This window comes from Dioscorea cayenensis, chromosome 9, assembly GCF_009730915.1.
Source record: "Dioscorea cayenensis subsp. rotundata cultivar TDr96_F1 chromosome 9, TDr96_F1_v2_PseudoChromosome.rev07_lg8_w22 25.fasta, whole genome shotgun sequence".
Classification (NCBI taxonomy): domain Eukaryota; kingdom Viridiplantae; phylum Streptophyta; class Magnoliopsida; order Dioscoreales; family Dioscoreaceae; genus Dioscorea; species Dioscorea cayenensis.
The window spans coordinates 6950881-6968878 of record NC_052479.1 but is presented as its reverse complement, the minus strand read 5'-3'; the positions used below and the strand labels follow the sequence as shown (position 1 = coordinate 6968878).

The following is a 17998-nucleotide window of genomic DNA, read 5'->3' as shown; positions in this document are numbered from 1 at the left end:
TCTCAACCCTCTCCAACCTAGCTTTTGTCTAACGCTTGTGGTGTGTCACTCACTCACAAGGTTACCAACAAGAACTCTCAACCCTAGTGTCACTCTAGCGAAATGTTCATACAATCAAGCTTTCAAAGGTTGGAACTCACAATAAACATCAATTTATTGAAAGCATAATAAAAGAAGTTCAATGCGATGAATACATCCTAGGGTTCACAATCACCCAAGTACCCACTAGGGGTTTAGCTCTCCATGGAGCTAAGTACAATCAAAAGAAATCGAATGTAAAAAGCAATGAATCCATAAAGAAACCCCTCGATGATCGTGGTCGATGGTCTTGTGGAAAGTCCTCTACTCGTCGTCCAAGGATTCCCTTCAGTCCGGTATAGGATACGCCTCGATCAAGCTCCCCAACCAACCTTCTTCCTAATGGAATCACGATGTCGGAGCCGTAGAACCTCTCCAAAACCTTGGCCAATATCCCTCGAAACCCTAGCCGACGCCCTCTCACAAGTTGGGGAAAAGATGGAGAAAAGAATACCAAAATCGGGTCGAATCGGCTTTTAAATAGGGTTGGAATCGAGCAACTCCACGAGGCGTCGACGATACACGCGCCCGTCGCGAACTTTCCACACGGGCGTGGATATTTTCCCACACGCCCGTTTGGATTCTCTGTTTCTGCTTCCGGTTTCTGAGCGGTGCAGAATGTCGCTCACGATCTATCGGCCGCATCGCTGCTAGGGTGCTCTGCTACGGTCTTCGACCTAAATAACTTCCCTAATTCCATACTTTCATCGGGGTAACGCATAACGGGCACACGCTCACATTGTGAATCACTTGCTTCTTCAATGATATATATGTTGGTGGAGCTCCTTTTCTTGTATGCATAAGTCGGAATGCTCGAGAGTGAGCGCCCTTTGTGCCCTCTCAAATGGATGTACTCACTCGAATGCGAGGAGGTTGGCACACACTCTAGCATCTCACACCTGCCCCTATGTCTTCGCGTTTGAACCTTAGCAAGATCTACTCCAAAATAGGTGCATTATGATCCACATTGGCCTATTTCCTTCATACTCATCCTCACAACCATACACGCATAAAAAGTAACATAAAAACACACATATTAATGTAAAAACACGAGAAAAGTAATGCTCAACATAAGGAAAGAATGCTTCGCATTCATATCACACAAGCACTTTATCAAAGATACATCGTCTGAGAGGAGTATGGACACTTGCCGACATATTACCCTTTGCATCCTAACCCCACGCAGAAGCATACTGGGTATTATGTGGGACGAGAGCGATTTTGAACTAGGAGTGTCTAAGGCTTTTATGTTTGTCCCGCGGATCTTTGAATGGCCGAGATTACAACATAGATGTTTTGGGCCTGCATGAGTTACTCTGCCTATACTCCATGGTCCGGAACGTGCCAATTTACATGGGCCACGTAGTGGTAGACTTCATGAGGCACCAGGGTAACAATGGGAGAATGGGTATATTATTCACTGCCCCTACGTCACTAGACTCATCCTAGGTATGGGTGTTTTTTATACTATCCGAGATGCTGAAAAGATAATCGTCCCCTCCCCTTTCTGAATCGATACGATTAGGATGATGGGTTTATTGCACAGATATGGGCTTCGAGCATACATTCTGGCTACGCCTACCCTAGGGACCACTGAGGGTGGAGAGGATGTAGCGGAGGGTACACGGTATGTTTCCCGAGCCTCGATTTGCACCGATGGAGACCGAGGTACCCCTTTACAGACATAAGAGACACCTCAGGCACAAGATCCCATTTTCACTCCTTCTCGAGCCCATGATCATTTTGAGAGACTCGAGAGTGTTGTGAGTGTACTTCAGACTGAGATCGTTGAGGTTTGGGCTATACAGGTTGCGCAGTATAGAGGGATGATACCGCGTCTTGACACTATACTGCAGTTATTAGAGCGAGAAGCATCCTCGCCTTTCATCAAGAGACCTCGAACCTCTCCGGTCCCACCAACCACACCATCACCAGATCTAACAGCGCCATGCGATTATGTACCAGTAGCAGCCGCAACAGAGCCAATAGAGGATGACAACGACGCTTGATTCGTCTTTTCTTTACTTTGTGTTTATATTTTTCACCTTTATTTTTGTATTTTATTTTGGACTTGTACACTCTGAAAGGATCTTCCTTCTGAGTTTACCTTTTGTTTTGTCTCGAGTTGTATTCATTGCTTTATCTTTTATATACTCGAGTTGTTTCTATTTATTGAGGTTCACTGAACATCCTTGTGTATGCTTGCAGATGGTCATGTCAGTTTGCGAATTGAAAACTAGTCATGGACATAGCCATTGTTAGGCCGTGTGCGCTTCACAACCGGTTGGAACATTACTCCTGAGGATTTAGCTCCATCAAACGCAACACTAGCAGTTAGGGGAGTATTGTTTTAATTGCCCACTCCCACATGTGTTTTAAATTGTATTACTTTTATTGTGCTTGTATGCGTACATTGAGGGCAATGTACATCTTAAGTGTGGGGGGAGTTCACATTGCACATGTCCTCTACATAAATTTTGATTGACATACATGCTCACGTAGCCAATGGCAGTTCACCATATTTGCAATGAGTGTATTCTTGAGTTTAGGAGAATTTAACATTGAATGTTTTCATGCTCGAGTTTGTTCTTGAATTTCTTGGAATTTTTGCCTGATTGACACTTGTTGCACCACTCTCTCATGACACTCTTTTGGAAACTCAAGTTTAATGTTTAAGGGACTAATTAGTTTTTTTTTGTGTTATTTTGCTAAAACAAATTTGAAAAAGAAAAGAAAGGAAAAAAATAGATATATTTTTTAGTTGTGCCTTTTGGGTGGAAAGAGCTACCAACTATAAAGTATGAAGCTACTATTATAAGTCGGATACTAGTTATGCCCTAATGTGAGAAAGAGCTATCTAATGGGATGAGTGAAAGCTACCACCTCGAAAGTGTGAAAGCCACCTTAGCGGCCGCTTAGGAAAGGCCTACCTTAGAGGATGTGTGAAGCTACTACCATCTTTTTATTTTGTTACGTTTTGTAGTTAAATAAGTCCTTATACGTGGAACATTGAGGAGTATACTTTGGGTTTACTTGACTGAGTTTACACACACTTACACGATCTCGGGTTAGTTGTCCTTTTTTATTCGAGTTTTTAGCTAGAGCATTGATTTCTCGTATTTAGTGTTGAAATTGCCCATACTCATAGAATGGTTTCCTTGCATTCTTTGGTGAATCTAAGGCCGAGCACTTTCAATATCTCTTTCTTCTATGCTTCAATGTTTTATTTCTTTTGCTTGAGGACAAGCAAAAAGCTTAAGAGTGTGGGGGAGTTTGATAAGTGTTTGTGTGTGTTTGTGTTTTTTGCGCATGTAGGTTTGGGAAGATAAGTATTAAGAAAGGAAGCCAAAAGTAGATCGTGAAAGTACTATTTTGTGGAATCTTGGAAGGAACAAATGCGAAGACACAAGTGGGCTCTAAGATACGTGAATGTGTGCCAACCTCCATGTATTCAAGCCATTACAATGAGTTGGAAGGGTACGAAGGTAGTCACATTTGTGTATCCCAACTTCTGCAATGATAGCAAGATTTTCACCAATTAACCCGTTTATTGAAGAAGCGACGCGATCTACAGTATAAACGTGTGCCCATTTTTTTTGCCACGATTAGAAGTGTGGAATTGGGAGTGTTTTGGTAGAGCACTGCAGAAGGGCACTGTAGTAAATCACAGTAGCAGTTACTATTCAAAGCCGGCCGAAAATCAGGTTTCCAGAGAATCCACACGGTTTGTGGAAATTCCCCATGTCCGAGTGACAATTCCAATGGCCCATGTGGAGAATCCACAGGGGCATGTGGATGCCCGATTCATCCCTATTTAAGCAGCTATTCAGCCCGGTTTTGGGATCCATCTTTCATCATTCTCTCCAAATTTTCCCTATATTTTGAGTGGCCGTCAGCCAAGGTTCTGAGGGGCTTTTGGCAAATCTTTGGAGTGGTTCTACAGATTCAACACTGCGCTCTGCTTAGAATAAGGTTATTGGGGAAGCTTTCGTCGGTACCGATCCGGCGAGGTGTGCCCTGGGCTGGACAATGGGACCTTTGGAGAAAACGAGGCTACTCCACAATACCATCGACATTCATATCGAGTGGTTTTTCTATGGATTACTTGTTTTTACATTTGATTTCATTGTTGATTGTAACTAGCTCCATGGGGAGCTAAACCCCTAGTGGGTACTTGGATTTGTGAACCCTAGGATGTATTTGTTTTATTAATCTTCTATTATGTTTTCCTTAATTGATGTTTTTAATTGAGTTTCAATCTTAAATGCTTGTTGCATGATTTCTCCATTAGAGTGACACTAGGGTTGAGAGTCTACATTGGTAAACTTTTGGAGTGAGTGACACACCATGAGGGTTAGACATTGTAAGATTGGAGAGGGTCGAGAGGGTGAGTCGAGAGATAATGGAGCATACCTTTTCTCCTCCGATGTGATTTATCCTACATCCACATTCCAAGAGTTCTTTGTGGTCATAGTAGAGTAAATGCGGTTAGGGATGACCTCCGCTAGAGCTTAGTTGCACAGGCAACGGAGTGAAGCATTAAAGTGACTTTAGCACCTAGGGCTTAATTGCGACTAAGGGTCTTTCGCCTGGACCAAAGGGTTAGGTCTATACATTGGAATAGAGTTTATCACTTGGAATTTATAGAGTGTCTTGTAATTCTACACCGCGTGAGGTGTTGAGATTGATCAATTTTTCCGCCGGGATATAATATAGAGTTAGTCACGGTTGACCTTAGGTTTTGGACCATGTGTTTAAAGATTTCCAAAAATCATTAAGCGTCAATTAGGAGATATAATACTTGATTTTGCACTTGAAGCAATTTTCCTAAGTGGAACAATATCCGAGTACCCCACTTCTATCGATTGACTTATGACACGTCCAAATATGCGTGTAAACGGCGAATGCACGGGTGTCGAAGTAATTATTACCCCGGTGAGTGGGTAGTCTAAGCCACAGGGAATGGAAGTATTAGTATTAGTCTTTTCCTTCTTTGTTCTTATTTTTCGCATTCTATTTTTGCATTCTATTTTGGATTTGTACTACTCAGAAAGGATCCTCCTTCTGAGTTGATCTTTTATTTTCATTGTTTTGAGTTGTATTTCATTGCTTTATTTTTATATACTCAAGTTATTTTTGTTTATTGAGCTTCACTGAACTCCCTTGTGTGTGCGTGCAGATGGTCTTGTCAGTATGGGAAATGAGGACTAGTTAAGGACACGGCCAATCTGTGCCTTGTGTGCTTCACAACCCGTTGGAACTTTACTCCCAAGGATTTAGCTCCATCAAACACAACACTAGGAGTCAGGGGAGTTCTGTTTCAATTGCCACTCCCACATATATACTTAATTGATTTACTTTCTATTGTGCTTGACTGTGTACATTGAGGGCAATGTACATCTTAAGTGTGGGGGGAGTTCACATTGCACATGTACTTTATATAAATTTTGATTGACATAAATTTTCATGTAGCCAATGGCGGTTCACCTTAGTTGCGATGATTGTATTCTTGACTTTAGGAGAATTTTAACATTGAATGTTTGCATGCTCTAGTTTGTTCATGAACTTTTAGGAATTTTTGCCCGATTGATACTTTTTGCACTACTCACTCTTGAAACTCTTTTGGAAACTCATATTCATTGTTCAAGGGACTAATTAGTTTAGTTTCTTGTGTTATTTTGCTAAAAAAAATTGGAAAAAGAAAAGAAAAAAATAATACAATAAAATAATTAGATTTATTGGTTAGTTGTGCGTTTTGGGTGGAAAGAGCTACCACCTATGAAGTATGAAGCTACTCTCATAAGTCAGATACAAGTTATGCCCTAATGAGAAAAAGTGCTATCTCATGGGATGATTGAAAACTACCACCCTGGTAGAAAGAGCTACCACCTCAAAAGTGTGAAAGCCATCTTAGCGGCCGCTTGGGAAAGGGCTACTTTAGAGGATGTGTGAAGCTACTACCATCTTTTTATTTTGTTATGTTTTGTAGATAAATAAATTCCTTATAATTAGAACTTTGAGTAGTATACTTTGGGTTGAATTGAGTGAGTTTACACACACTTACAAGATTTCGGGTTTGTTGACCTTTTTCATTCGAGTTTTTAGCTAGAGCATTGATTTTTCATATTTAGTGTTGAAATTTTCCGTTACTTGTAGAATGCTCTCCTTGTGCATTGTGTATTCCAACTTGTGCATTGATAACAAGACCTCCGCCAATGAAGCTGTTGATTGAAGGGCACAAAGGCAGTCACATTTGTGTATTCCGACTTGTGCATTGATAACAAGACCTCCGCCAATGAAGCTGTTGATTGAAGAAGATGTGCGATCTACGTCATAAACATGTGCCTGTTTATGTTGCCTCGATAAAAAGCATGGAATTCGGAGTATTTTGGTCAAGCAGTGTAGCAGGTTATTGTAGGAACACACTATAGCAAGTACTGTAGCAGTTACTGCTTATAGCCGGCCAAAAACAAGATTTCTAGAGAATCCACACAGACGTGTGGAAATTCCACAAGCCCGTGGAAAAAATTCACAGGGGCGTGTGGATTCCCGATTCAAGCCCTATTTATGCCGCGATTCAGACCGATTTTTGGGATCTTCTTTTCCCCTTTTCTCCAACTTTCATCTATCTTTTGAGAGGCCATAAGCTAGGGTTAAGAGATGCTTTTGGCACATATTTTGAATGTTTCTAAGGATTTAACACCACGCTCCACTTGGAAGAAGGTTATTGGGGGAGCTTTCGTCGGCACCGATGTGGCAAGGTGTGTCCCAGGCCTAACAAAGGGACCTTTTGAGGAGACTTGGCTACTCCACAAGACCATCAACACGACTACCAAGGGGGTTTTCTTATGCAACACTTGTTTTAACTTTTGATTTCATTGTTGATTGTATTGTGCTCCATGGAGAGCTAAACCTCCTAGTGGGTACTTGAATTTTGTAAACCCAAGGATATTATTGTTTCATTGATCTTTTATTATGCTTTCTTTAATTGATGTTTCAATTGAGATCCAATCTTGAATGCTTGTTGAATCATTTCTCCCATAAAGTGACACTAGGATTGTGAGTCCATCTTGGTAACCGTTGTTTATGAATGACACAATACGAGGGTTAGACATTGCTTGATTGGAGAGGATTGAGAGGGTGACTCGAGAGGTAGCGGATCATCACCTTTCCCCTCCGATGTGATTTATCCTACCTCTATCTCCTTGAGTTTTTTGAGATCATAATAGTGTGAAGTTCTAGAGGATGAACTCCGCTGAGGCTTAGTTGCCCGAGCAACAGAGTGAAGCGTTGATGTGACTCTAGTTTCTGGGGCTTAAATGTGACTAGGAACCTTTCTCCTAGACCAAAAGGTTAGGCCTATACATAGGAAGAGGGTTATCACTTAGATTCCCTAGAACTCCATTCAACTTTGTACAGTGTGAGGTGTTGAGACTGAGTGATTTTTCTGTCGGGACATAATGTAGAGTTAGTCACGGTTGACCTTAGATTTGGGACCATGTGATTAAGGATTTTCATGACACATTGAGCATTGATTAGGAGGTATAATAGTTGGTCTTGCACTTGAAACATTAATCCTAGTGGGAGCATTGTCCGAGTACCCCACTTCTACCAATTTTCTTACCTCTGACTTACTTGTGCCTCTCATTCTTGTTTCTTTTATCTTTGTTCACATTACATTTTATCAAAACTATCATTGTTCACTTTTACCTAGTTAAATAGAAATCATTGTGTTTCTATTCAATATTTCCTCTGGATACGATGCCCACTTAGGGTTTACAGGGGTTTTGGCAAGGTTTTTTCAATGGTACTGTGGCCATCGACATCACATTCTTTTTTAAAAGAGTTATTGATAGAGCTTTCATTGGCACCAATCTGGCGAGGTGTTGCCTAGGCTTGACAAGGGAACCTTTGATGAGGAAGAGGCTACTACACAAGACCATCAACATGAATATACAAGGGGTTTTAGTTATGAATTACATGTTTTTACTTTCGATTTCATTATTGATTGTATCTTGCTTCATGGAGAGCTAAATCCCTTGTGGGTAGTTGGACTTGTAAACCCTAGGATGTTATTATTTCATTGATCTTTTGTTATGCTTTCCTTAATTGATATCTTTAATTGAGTTTCAATCTTGAATGCTTGTTGAATGATTTCTCTCTTAGAGTGACACTAGGGTTGAGAGTCTACATTGGTAGTCCTTGTGAGTGAGTGACACACCATGAGGGTTAGACAAAGCAAGATTGGAGATGGTCGAGAGGGTGAGTCGAGAGGTAACAGAGTGTCCCCTTTCCCCTTCGTTGTGATTAATCCTACCTCCTTCTTCCAAGAGTTCTCTGAGGTCACAATAGAGTGAAGTGCTAAGAGAGGAACTCCGCTGGGCTTAGTTGCATGAGCATTAGAGTGAAGCATTGAAGTAATTCTTAGTTCTAGGTCTTAATTGTGACTAGGGGTCTTTTGCCTTGACCAAAGGGTTAGACCAATATTAGGGAACAGTGTTTGGAATCCCTAGAGCTTCTTGCAACTGTACATAGTGTGAGGTGTTGAGACTGATTGATTTCTCCATCGGGACATAGTGTAAAGTTAGTCACGGTTGACCATAGGTTTGGGACCGTTTATTTTAGGATTTCCGTAACTCATTAAGCATTAGTTAGGAAACATAATAGTTGGTCTTCTATTTGAAGCAATAATCCTAGGGGGAGCAATAATCGTAGGGTGTCTCAAGTTTTTGGCACCGTTACTGGGGAATAGTCATTTTAGGAACACTTTGCACTTTGCTATTTTAGCTATTCATCATTTACTCTATTTCACACTTTCTTATTCTATCATCATTATGATTTGTTTTTCTTTCTTTTGTAGAAGCTCTATGTTATGACCCAAGGGAACCCTTCGATATTGGTTGAAGGAGATCCTGAATTTGAATGAACAGTTTGTAGAAGGGGTAAAGAACCTGTGCATGAACAAAATCATTCAGCTAAAATAGAGGGTGAAGGATTTTAAAACATGGCTGAACAAGAGGGCCAATGAAGAACTCTTTCAGATTTTGTTAGACCTGCTATTCATGGGACACAATCAAGCATTGTGATTCCACCGGTAGCTGCCCAGAATTTTGAGTTAAACCATGCATTTATTCAGATGGTTCAACAGTCCGCACAATATAATGGGTTAGCCGATGAAGACCCGAACAATCATATTGAGAACTTCCTTGAAGTGTGCGACATGTTGAAGATCAATAGGGTTTCTGATGAAGCAATTCGCTTCAGGGTTTTCCCATTCTCTTTGAAAGGAACGGCCAAATAGTGGCTCCATTCATTGGCAAGAGCTTCCATCACAACATGGAACAAAATGGTTGAACCTTTCCTTGCAAGGTACTTCCCTTCGGGAAAATCGGCAAAGCTTCATAATGATATATCTTCATTTGTTAAGATGGAGCTTGAAACTTTGTTTGAGACTTTGGAACGATTCAAGGACCTTTTGCGGAAATGTCCACAACATGGGTTCCCCGAGTGGATGATCATTAATACATTTTATAATCGGTTCAGCTCAAGCAACAAACAACTTCTAGATGCCGCCGCAGAAGGCACAATGAGGAACAAGACTCCTAAAGAAGCCCGGCAATTGATTTAAGAAATTGGTTTGAATAGCTACCAATGGAATTCAAGGTAAATGAAGAAAGTGGCCGGACTCCATGAAATTGATGCTGTTACATCCTTGGCAGCCTAAGTAGAAGCATTGTGCAAGAAATTGGATACATTGACTTCACCAAGGGTACCGCAATCATAAGTTGTGATGGTTGTGGGGTTTTTATATGCCATTCGATTGTACTATTTCAATTTCTATTTCATCCCCATTGAACAAGTAGACTTTGTGGGAAATCTGGGAAGAGGACAAGGCAATCCTTATAGCAACACATACAAGTAATGGTGGAGGAGTCATCCCAACTTTTTTTGGAATAACTAAGGGCAACAAAAGGCCATGGCACCACCAGGTTTTCAACAACAATAAGCCCCAAACATGGAGAACTGAGTTTCAGACTTGGAAACCCGAATGACCGATTTAGAGAAAGCTTTGACAAGATTCATCCAGTCATCAGACACAAGGTTTCAATCGGTTGAAGCTACATTTTGCAACCACACTGTGTCATTGTACAATCTAGAAAATCAAGTGGGGCAAATTACGAAGTCTCTATTTGAGAGACCACAAGGAAGCTTGCCTAGTAACACCGAAACCAATCTGAAAGAACATGTGAAGGCGATCACTTTGAGAAGTGGTTGTGAGGTTGAGGGTAAGCTTTCGAGTGAGAAGACTAATGTTGAAGAACCCGAGGTCGTAGAGGTTGGGGAGAAAACTAAAGAAAGGAGGTGAAATCCTCACCATATAAGCCAAGAATCCCTTATCCTTCAAGGTTGAAGAATGACCAAAATGATGAACAATACAAGAAGTTTTTGGGTCTATTCAAGCAATTGCACATCAACATTCCGTTTGTGGAGGCGTTGTCCCAAATGCCAAGGTATGCAAAGTTTTTGAAGGATCATTTGACCAATAGGAGGAAGTTGGAGGAGAGTGCATTGGTGATCTTAGATGCCTCTTGTTCGGTGGTGTTACAAAAGAATATGCAAAACAAGAAGAAAGACCCCAGAAGCTTTATTCCGTGCAACGTTGGCAATTTGGGTGAAGAGATGGTATTGGCGGATTCAGGGGCTAGTATCAACTTCATGCCGTACTCATTCTTTTAGAAGCTAGGCTTGGGAGAGCCTAGGCCCACTAGGATGACACTTCAATTGGCAGACCGAACGGTTAGACATCCGAGGGGCATTATCGAAGACGTACTTGTGAAGATTGACAAGTACATATTTCCTGTGGACTTTGTAGTGTTGGATGTCGATGAGGATGTAGATGTTCCTTTGATACTTGGGAGGCCATTCTTGCACACTTCCAAGGCACTTATGATGATACTTAGGATGACACTGAGGGTTGGCAACGACAAGTTGACATACCACCTCGCCAAAGCCATGTGAAGTTGTCTTGGCTTTGATGATACTCTTTACTTTCTTGACACTACCGATGAACTAATAGATGAATATGTGCAAGAATTATGAATCTAGACCCATATGAATGGGTACTAGACCAAGAAGTGGAAAATAAAGAAGTATTGATGCTTGGTCTAGAACAAAAGGTATCATCTACCCCGGGGATTGTGAAGAAGGTGCTCTAAAAGATGATGTGTGCAAGGAGACACCACAAGAAATGTCGCAAGGCTAATGGGGATGTACGAGAACGGAGTGAGGGTGACGAATCTTCATGTGGTAACATGCTCGATAACTCCTCCTCTACCCTCAAAAGATTATGTTCATTATGCTTTCAAGTTATGGGTAAGAGGGAAACCTTCATCTATGAGCCCCCATGAGGTAAGAAGAGGTACGTCAAGCTTAGTGACGTTAAACAAGCACTTTTTGGGAGGTAACCCAAGCCTTTACTGTTTTTCTAGTTTTCAGTTTAGAACTTACATGAATAAGAGCTTAAGTGTTGGTGTCTTGATCTTTTACATGCTATTGTTATGTTTTTTATGTAGACCGTTGGTATTTTCAAGTGCTTAATTGTGTTTGGCGAAGTTCTTGGTCATTTGAGCATGTGTTTCATGATTCTCTGGTTACTTTTGCATAATATAGGAAGGCTTTGAATAGGTGTAAATGCTATGATTTTTTCTAAATCATCCAGAGAAGACACACAGCCATATGGAAATTCCACACGGGCGTGTATTTTCGTTCTGAGCTCATCCCGAGGGAACACAAGGGCGTGTGTCTACCCGTGTGAATGACCTTGTGATGGTCACACACCCGTGGGTAATTTCCACACAGGTGTGTGTTTCTCTGCAGACATTTAGAGCTCTATCCCGAGAAGACACAAGGGTGTATGTCTGCCGATGTGTCAGACCTTGTGCATTACACACCGGCATGGGTAAATTTCACACACTCATGTGATTTCCTGTAGATAATACCTCACCATCCCAAGAAGATACAAGGGCATGTGAATGCCCCTATGAGGGGCCCTGTGAAGATCCACGCCCGTGTGGAATTCCCATACGGGCATGTGAAACACTTAGATGACTTTCTCGTGTGGACAGAGGAGCCACAGGGCCGTGTGGGTGCTCCTGTGGGTCGAGCACACGGCCGTAGGAAATTTTCACATGCCTGTGTCGATGCGTTCATAACAGAAGTGTGCTATCCCGAGAGCACACAATGGCATGTGTCTGCCCTTCTAAAGCTTCCCTGTGGAGTCACATGGGCGTGGGTAATTTCCACATGCCTGTGTGGATGTACAAACACCATGAGGCTCTAGTGTTCTTTAAAATCTCTTCGCATTTCTTCATCTTCTCACTCCCAAACATTTTTAGAAAGCGTTCTTGCACTCTTTCGACTTCACACCATCATTGTAGAGGGATTTTACTCGAGTTTTCTAGCCGATTTCAAGTTTTCTATCTTTATCTTGTTGGTAACCACTCATTTTCTCTTTTCTTCACCATACTTGATTTTATTCATTTGAATCTGGTGAATGTGTTTCGTTTTGATGTCTAAATGATAGATTTATGTTTTAGAACGAATTTATGATGTATTTTTTTAGTATATTTCATAGAGGTCGTGCGGCTTTCATGCTTAGTGGATCCACACGGGCGTGTGGAATTTCCATACGGCTGTGTGGATTTCTGCAGTTTTGTTTGGTGAGTTTAACTGATCATTTTTCATTTTCAACACTTTCAGACATGGGTTCTAGAACTAAGAAAGTGAGTGACAAGCATCCCCGAGAGGCATCTTCCAACCCGAGCACACAAAGTTCTCAATTCCCGAGCATAGGCTCGAGTTGAGCGATTGTCAAAGCTCATATTTGGTCAGACGCAACTTCCAGATTTGAGCTCACTCAGGGAGGTGCAGTTAGCTGATCACATAGCCGATGAGGTTGATGAGCTTCTCTCCGTGGGTAGCTGGAGGAGATTATTTCTCATATGGGAGCCAGCTATCTGCATGCCTACACTAGTGGTGCTCTCATCTTTTGAGTTCGATCGCTCGTACAGCTGCTTCTCGAGCAGCGACATGATCTAGTTTAGAACATTTGGACATCACCACAGCATGTGCGTCAGTCAGTTTTCGATTCTACTTGGGTTGTACGACGAGATATTCACAAACACAGAGAAGTATACTCACTTACCGATAAATTATACTGGCACTTTGACCTCGCAGAGAGCGTATAGAGCATTATGTGGTCAGGGCCAGTACGAGCTGGGGGTGTCCAAGGCCATGTGTCTTTCTTGACCTGCATACCGTTACTTGCATGCCGTTCTGAGAATGCCGGTGAATGACCGTGGTGATAACACAAGGATACTATATAGACAAGAGCTATTATACCTGTATTCCATGTTCTAGAGTCAGCCGATCCATTTGGGCACATTGTAGCTAATTATCTGAGGTACTAGGGCCAGTACACCAGGATTGGTTTTATTTTCGCTGGCCCTAACATCACTCATCATTGAAATGGGTCTTCTAGACTCCATCAGAGGGGTCGAGAAAATAGCTCCACAACCTATTAGGACTCAACTGTCAATGAAAATAGCTCCATCAAATGTAAATTCGGAGTTCAAGGGAGTATTATTTCAATTGACCACTTCCACATATGCTTTTGATTGATTTATATCATATTGTGCTTGCTTGCATAAATTGAATGCAATGTACATCTTAATTATGGAGGGGAGTCCACATTACACATGTTCATTACATAAGTTTTGATTGAAATACATGTTCACGTAGCTAATGGTGGTTCACCTTAGTTGCAATGATTGTATTCTTAAGTATAGAGGAATTTTGAACATTGAATGTTCTCATGCTCTAGTTTTTTTACTTGAATTTCTAGGAATTTTTACCCGATTGACAATTGTTGCACTACTCGTTCATTAAACCCTTTTGGAAATTCAAATTCGTTGTTTAAGAGACTAAATAGTTTTGTTTTCTTGTGTTATTTTTGCTAAAAAAATCAAAAATAAAATGAAAAAAAAAATGAAAAATGAAAAGAGAAAAATACTTGTTTTAGTTGTGCATTTGGGGTGGAAAGAGCTACCACCTATGAAGTATGAATCTACTCTCATAAGTCGGATACTAGTTATGTCCTAATGAGAGAAAGAGATATCTCATGGGATGAGTGAAAGCTACTACCCCAGTAGAAAGAACTACCACCTCGAAAGTGTGAAAGCCACCTTAGCAGCCACTTTGGAAAGGGCTACCTTAGAAGATGTGTGAAGCTACTACCATCTCTTTATTTTTTGTTGTTTGTAGATAAATAAGTCCCTTATTCCTAGAACTTTGAGGAGTGTAAGTTGGTTTGACTTGAGTGAGTTTACACACACTTACACGATTTTTGGTTTGTTGTCCTTTTTTATTCGAGTTTTTAGCTAGAGCATTGATTTTTCGTATTTGGTGTTGAAATTTCCCTTACTTGTAGAATGCTTCCCTTGCATGCTTTGGTGAACCTAAGGCCAAGAACTTTCAATATTTCTTTCTTCTATGCTTCAATGTTTTATTTTTTCTTGAGGACAAGAAAAATCTTAAGTGTGGGGAGATTTGATAAGTGCTTGTCTATTAGTAATATGAAGTATTTTATTCTTACGATGAACATTTCTTTTCTCAGATTTTATCACTAATACATGTGTTTTTGTGTTCTTTGGTGCATGTAGGGTTGTGGAAAAATATAGAGGAAGGAAGCCAAAGTAGATTGCGATTGTACTTTGTTGATGAAATCTTGGAGTGAACAAACGTGAAGACACACAAGTTGTGCTCGAAAATACGTCAATGTGTGCCAACCTCCATGCGCTCAAGCAATTACATGGTTTGGAGGGACACAAAGGTAGTCACATTTACGTATTTTGACATGTGTAGTGCTAGCAAGATCTTCATCAATGTTATCCCTTATTGAAAAAGCGACGCAATCTATAGCATAGATGTGTTCCCGTTTATGTTGCCTCGATAAAAAGTGTGGATTCAGGAGTGTTTTTGGCAGAGCACTGTAGCAAATCACTGTAACAATTACAGTAGTTACTATTCACAGGCCGCAGAATATAAGATTCCTGCAGATTCACACGGGCGTGTGGAAATTCCACACGCCCGTGTGGATTCTTGATTCCAACCCTTTATAAAGCCGTGTCTTGTACCGATTTGATTATCCTTTTTTCCATCTTTTCTCCATCTTTTCCCAAACTTTGCAGAGGCTGGTGGCTAGGGTTTCGAGGGGTATTGGCAGGGTTTTTGGAGTTGTTCTACAGCCATCGACACCACATTCCTTTAGAAGAGAGTTATTGGGGGAGCTTTCGTCGGTACCGATCCGGCGAGGTGTGCCCTAGGCTTGACAAGGGAACCTTTTAGGAGGACGAGGCTTCTCCAAAAGGCCATCCGCATGAATATCGATGGTGTTTTACTTATGGATTTCATGTTTTTACTTTCTATTTCATTATTGATTGTATCTTGCTCCATAGTGAGCTAAACCCCTAGTGGGTACTTGGACTTGTAAACCCTAGGATGTTATTGTTTCATTAATTTTTTATTATGCTTTCCTTAATTGATGTTTTTAATTGAATTCCAATCTTGAATGCTTGTTGAATGATTTCTCCCTTAGAGTGACACAAGGGTTGATAGCCTACATTGGTAGTCCTTATGAGTGAGTGACACACCATGAGGGTTAGACAAAGCAAGATTGGAGAGGGTCGATAGGTAGCGGAGCATCCCCTTTCCCCTTCGTTGTGATTAATCCTACGTCCCTATTCCAAGAGTTCTTTGCGGTCACAATAGAATGAAGTGGTAAGAGAGGAACTACAATGGGGTTTAGTTGCGTGAGCAACAGAGTGAAGTATTAAAGGAATCCTTAGGGCTAGGTCTTAATTGTGACTACGGGTCTTTTGCCTAGACCAAAGGGTTACACCAATTTTAGGGAATAGTATTTGGAATCCCTAGAGCTTCTTGGAACTGTACATAGTGTGAGGTGTTGAGACTGATTGATTTCTCTACCCGGGCATAGTGTAGAGTTAGTCACGGTTGACCTTAGGTTTTGGACCGTGTATTTTTGGATTTCCGCGACTCATTATGCATTAACTAGGAGACATATTAGGTGGTCTTGCACTTGAAGCAATAATCCTAGGGGGAACAATGTCCGAGTGCCCTACTTTCTATCGATTGCCTTTCTTCTCACATTATTGCGCCTCTCTTTCTTATATTTTTTTTTTGTTCTTTTCATATTGATTCTATTCACACCACTATAGACTCATCTTCACTTTTGTTAAATAGCAATCTTTGTGTGTCTGATCATTATTCCTTGTGGATTCAAATACCCACTCACCGGGTTATTATTAGTTTGACAAACCCATACACTTGCGGGTTACACGCAAGAGGTGTGTCATCTTGGCGGGAGGAAAATATTTTGCAACAAAAGTTTCAGAGACCTACTTCCAAGTTATGAGTGATCTCTATGACATTGACCTTAGCCATTGTTTAGCCCTTCCTCGCAATGAAAATGGGAAGAGTTTAAGATGAATAACATCATCAGATACATTGTTCACCTTGAAAGCGTCATAGATCTCAAAGAAATTTCTCAAGCGTTCGTACGGGTCTTCATCTTGAAACCAATCAAACTGGTACATCTGTTTCATCATCTGGATAAAATTTTGGCTTCAGCTCAAAATTGTTCATGGCAACAGGAGGATGAACAATACTATACCCTACTCCCTCCAAGTTCGATGGGGAAAAATATGAAATACTCTGCTACTACTGGTTCCCGGCCATTTTTTCTTGTTGACCAACTTCAACAATGATCTCCACTGACCCTGTTTTGATCAAATTAATTTGCTTCCTTCTTCTTCGGAAATTTCTCTCAACTTCTTGATCAAGGTCAGCCAATGGAGATGAGGTGCTTCCACGGGTTATACAAGTGTGCCTATGCACCAAAGATAGATCAATATAAGCTCAAGAGAATAAAATGAATGAAATAAAAACAAAACTAATAGGAATGATTAAGAACACAAGTGAAAGTCAAATATTCACAAGAAAAGAGTACTATGAGCAAACTAGATCACTAGATTACAAAAAGTTGACTGTCCCTGACAATAGTGCCAACAACCTGATGCACCCTCGACAAGTGCAATGATAGTAAGCAAGTAGTAAAGTGGTACCCCGTGACGGGTAGGGTTGTCAACCCACAAGGATTAGAACTTCAAGTACTCGGTTTTCCTCTGATCTCTAGTGAAACAAAGATTGGGTTGGTTTTAAACAAGAACAAAACAAAAACTAAAGAGAATAGATGGAAAGAATGGGTAAAGAAGGTTTGAGTGTTCCGCAATAAGAAAGCAATGACCCAAGGTGATCCTTACAAGTTAAAGTATGCTTAATTGTTTCTAATACCTACTAGGCACATGCTAAGGTTCAAGTGTGTGCTCACAAGCAATTTGCATATATGGTTCTCAAATACACCAAGGTCTGCTAGGGTTACTATGCATCTTGAACACATCAAGTTTTTCAATCACAAATGGCAATCACAACTATAGTCATCCATACACCAAGTTTTACCAAAGCATCTGTGCAAATCAAAGACATCAAGTTATCCAACACAAGATTTAACACTAGAATCCAAAGAACACCGTAGACATTAAGAGCAATTAGTCAAAGCACACAAAATATTGTATTTCAACACCCGAGGGTACCATTGGAAGTGTGCGACATGCTCAATATCAATGGTGTTACGGATGATGCTATCAAGTTGAGGACCTTCCCGTTTTCCTTGAAAGGGAGAGCGAAACAATGGCTACATTCATTACCTAGAGCATCGATCACTACATGGGAGGAGATGGTAGAAGTTTTCCTTACTCGATATTCCCCTCTCAAAAAGTCTGCG

At 40.9% G+C, this 17998-nt stretch overlaps 1 non-coding gene across 1 annotated transcript; it reads right to left on the bottom strand.

Annotated features, from left to right (window-relative positions):
• Positions 1-9473: 9473 nt before the first annotated feature.
• LOC120269754 lies at positions 9474-9579 on the bottom strand. Its single transcript, XR_005539391.1, has one exon. It is a non-coding gene; the product is annotated as a small nucleolar RNA R71 (small nucleolar RNA).
• Between the last annotated feature and the right edge of the window lie 8419 nt (positions 9580-17998).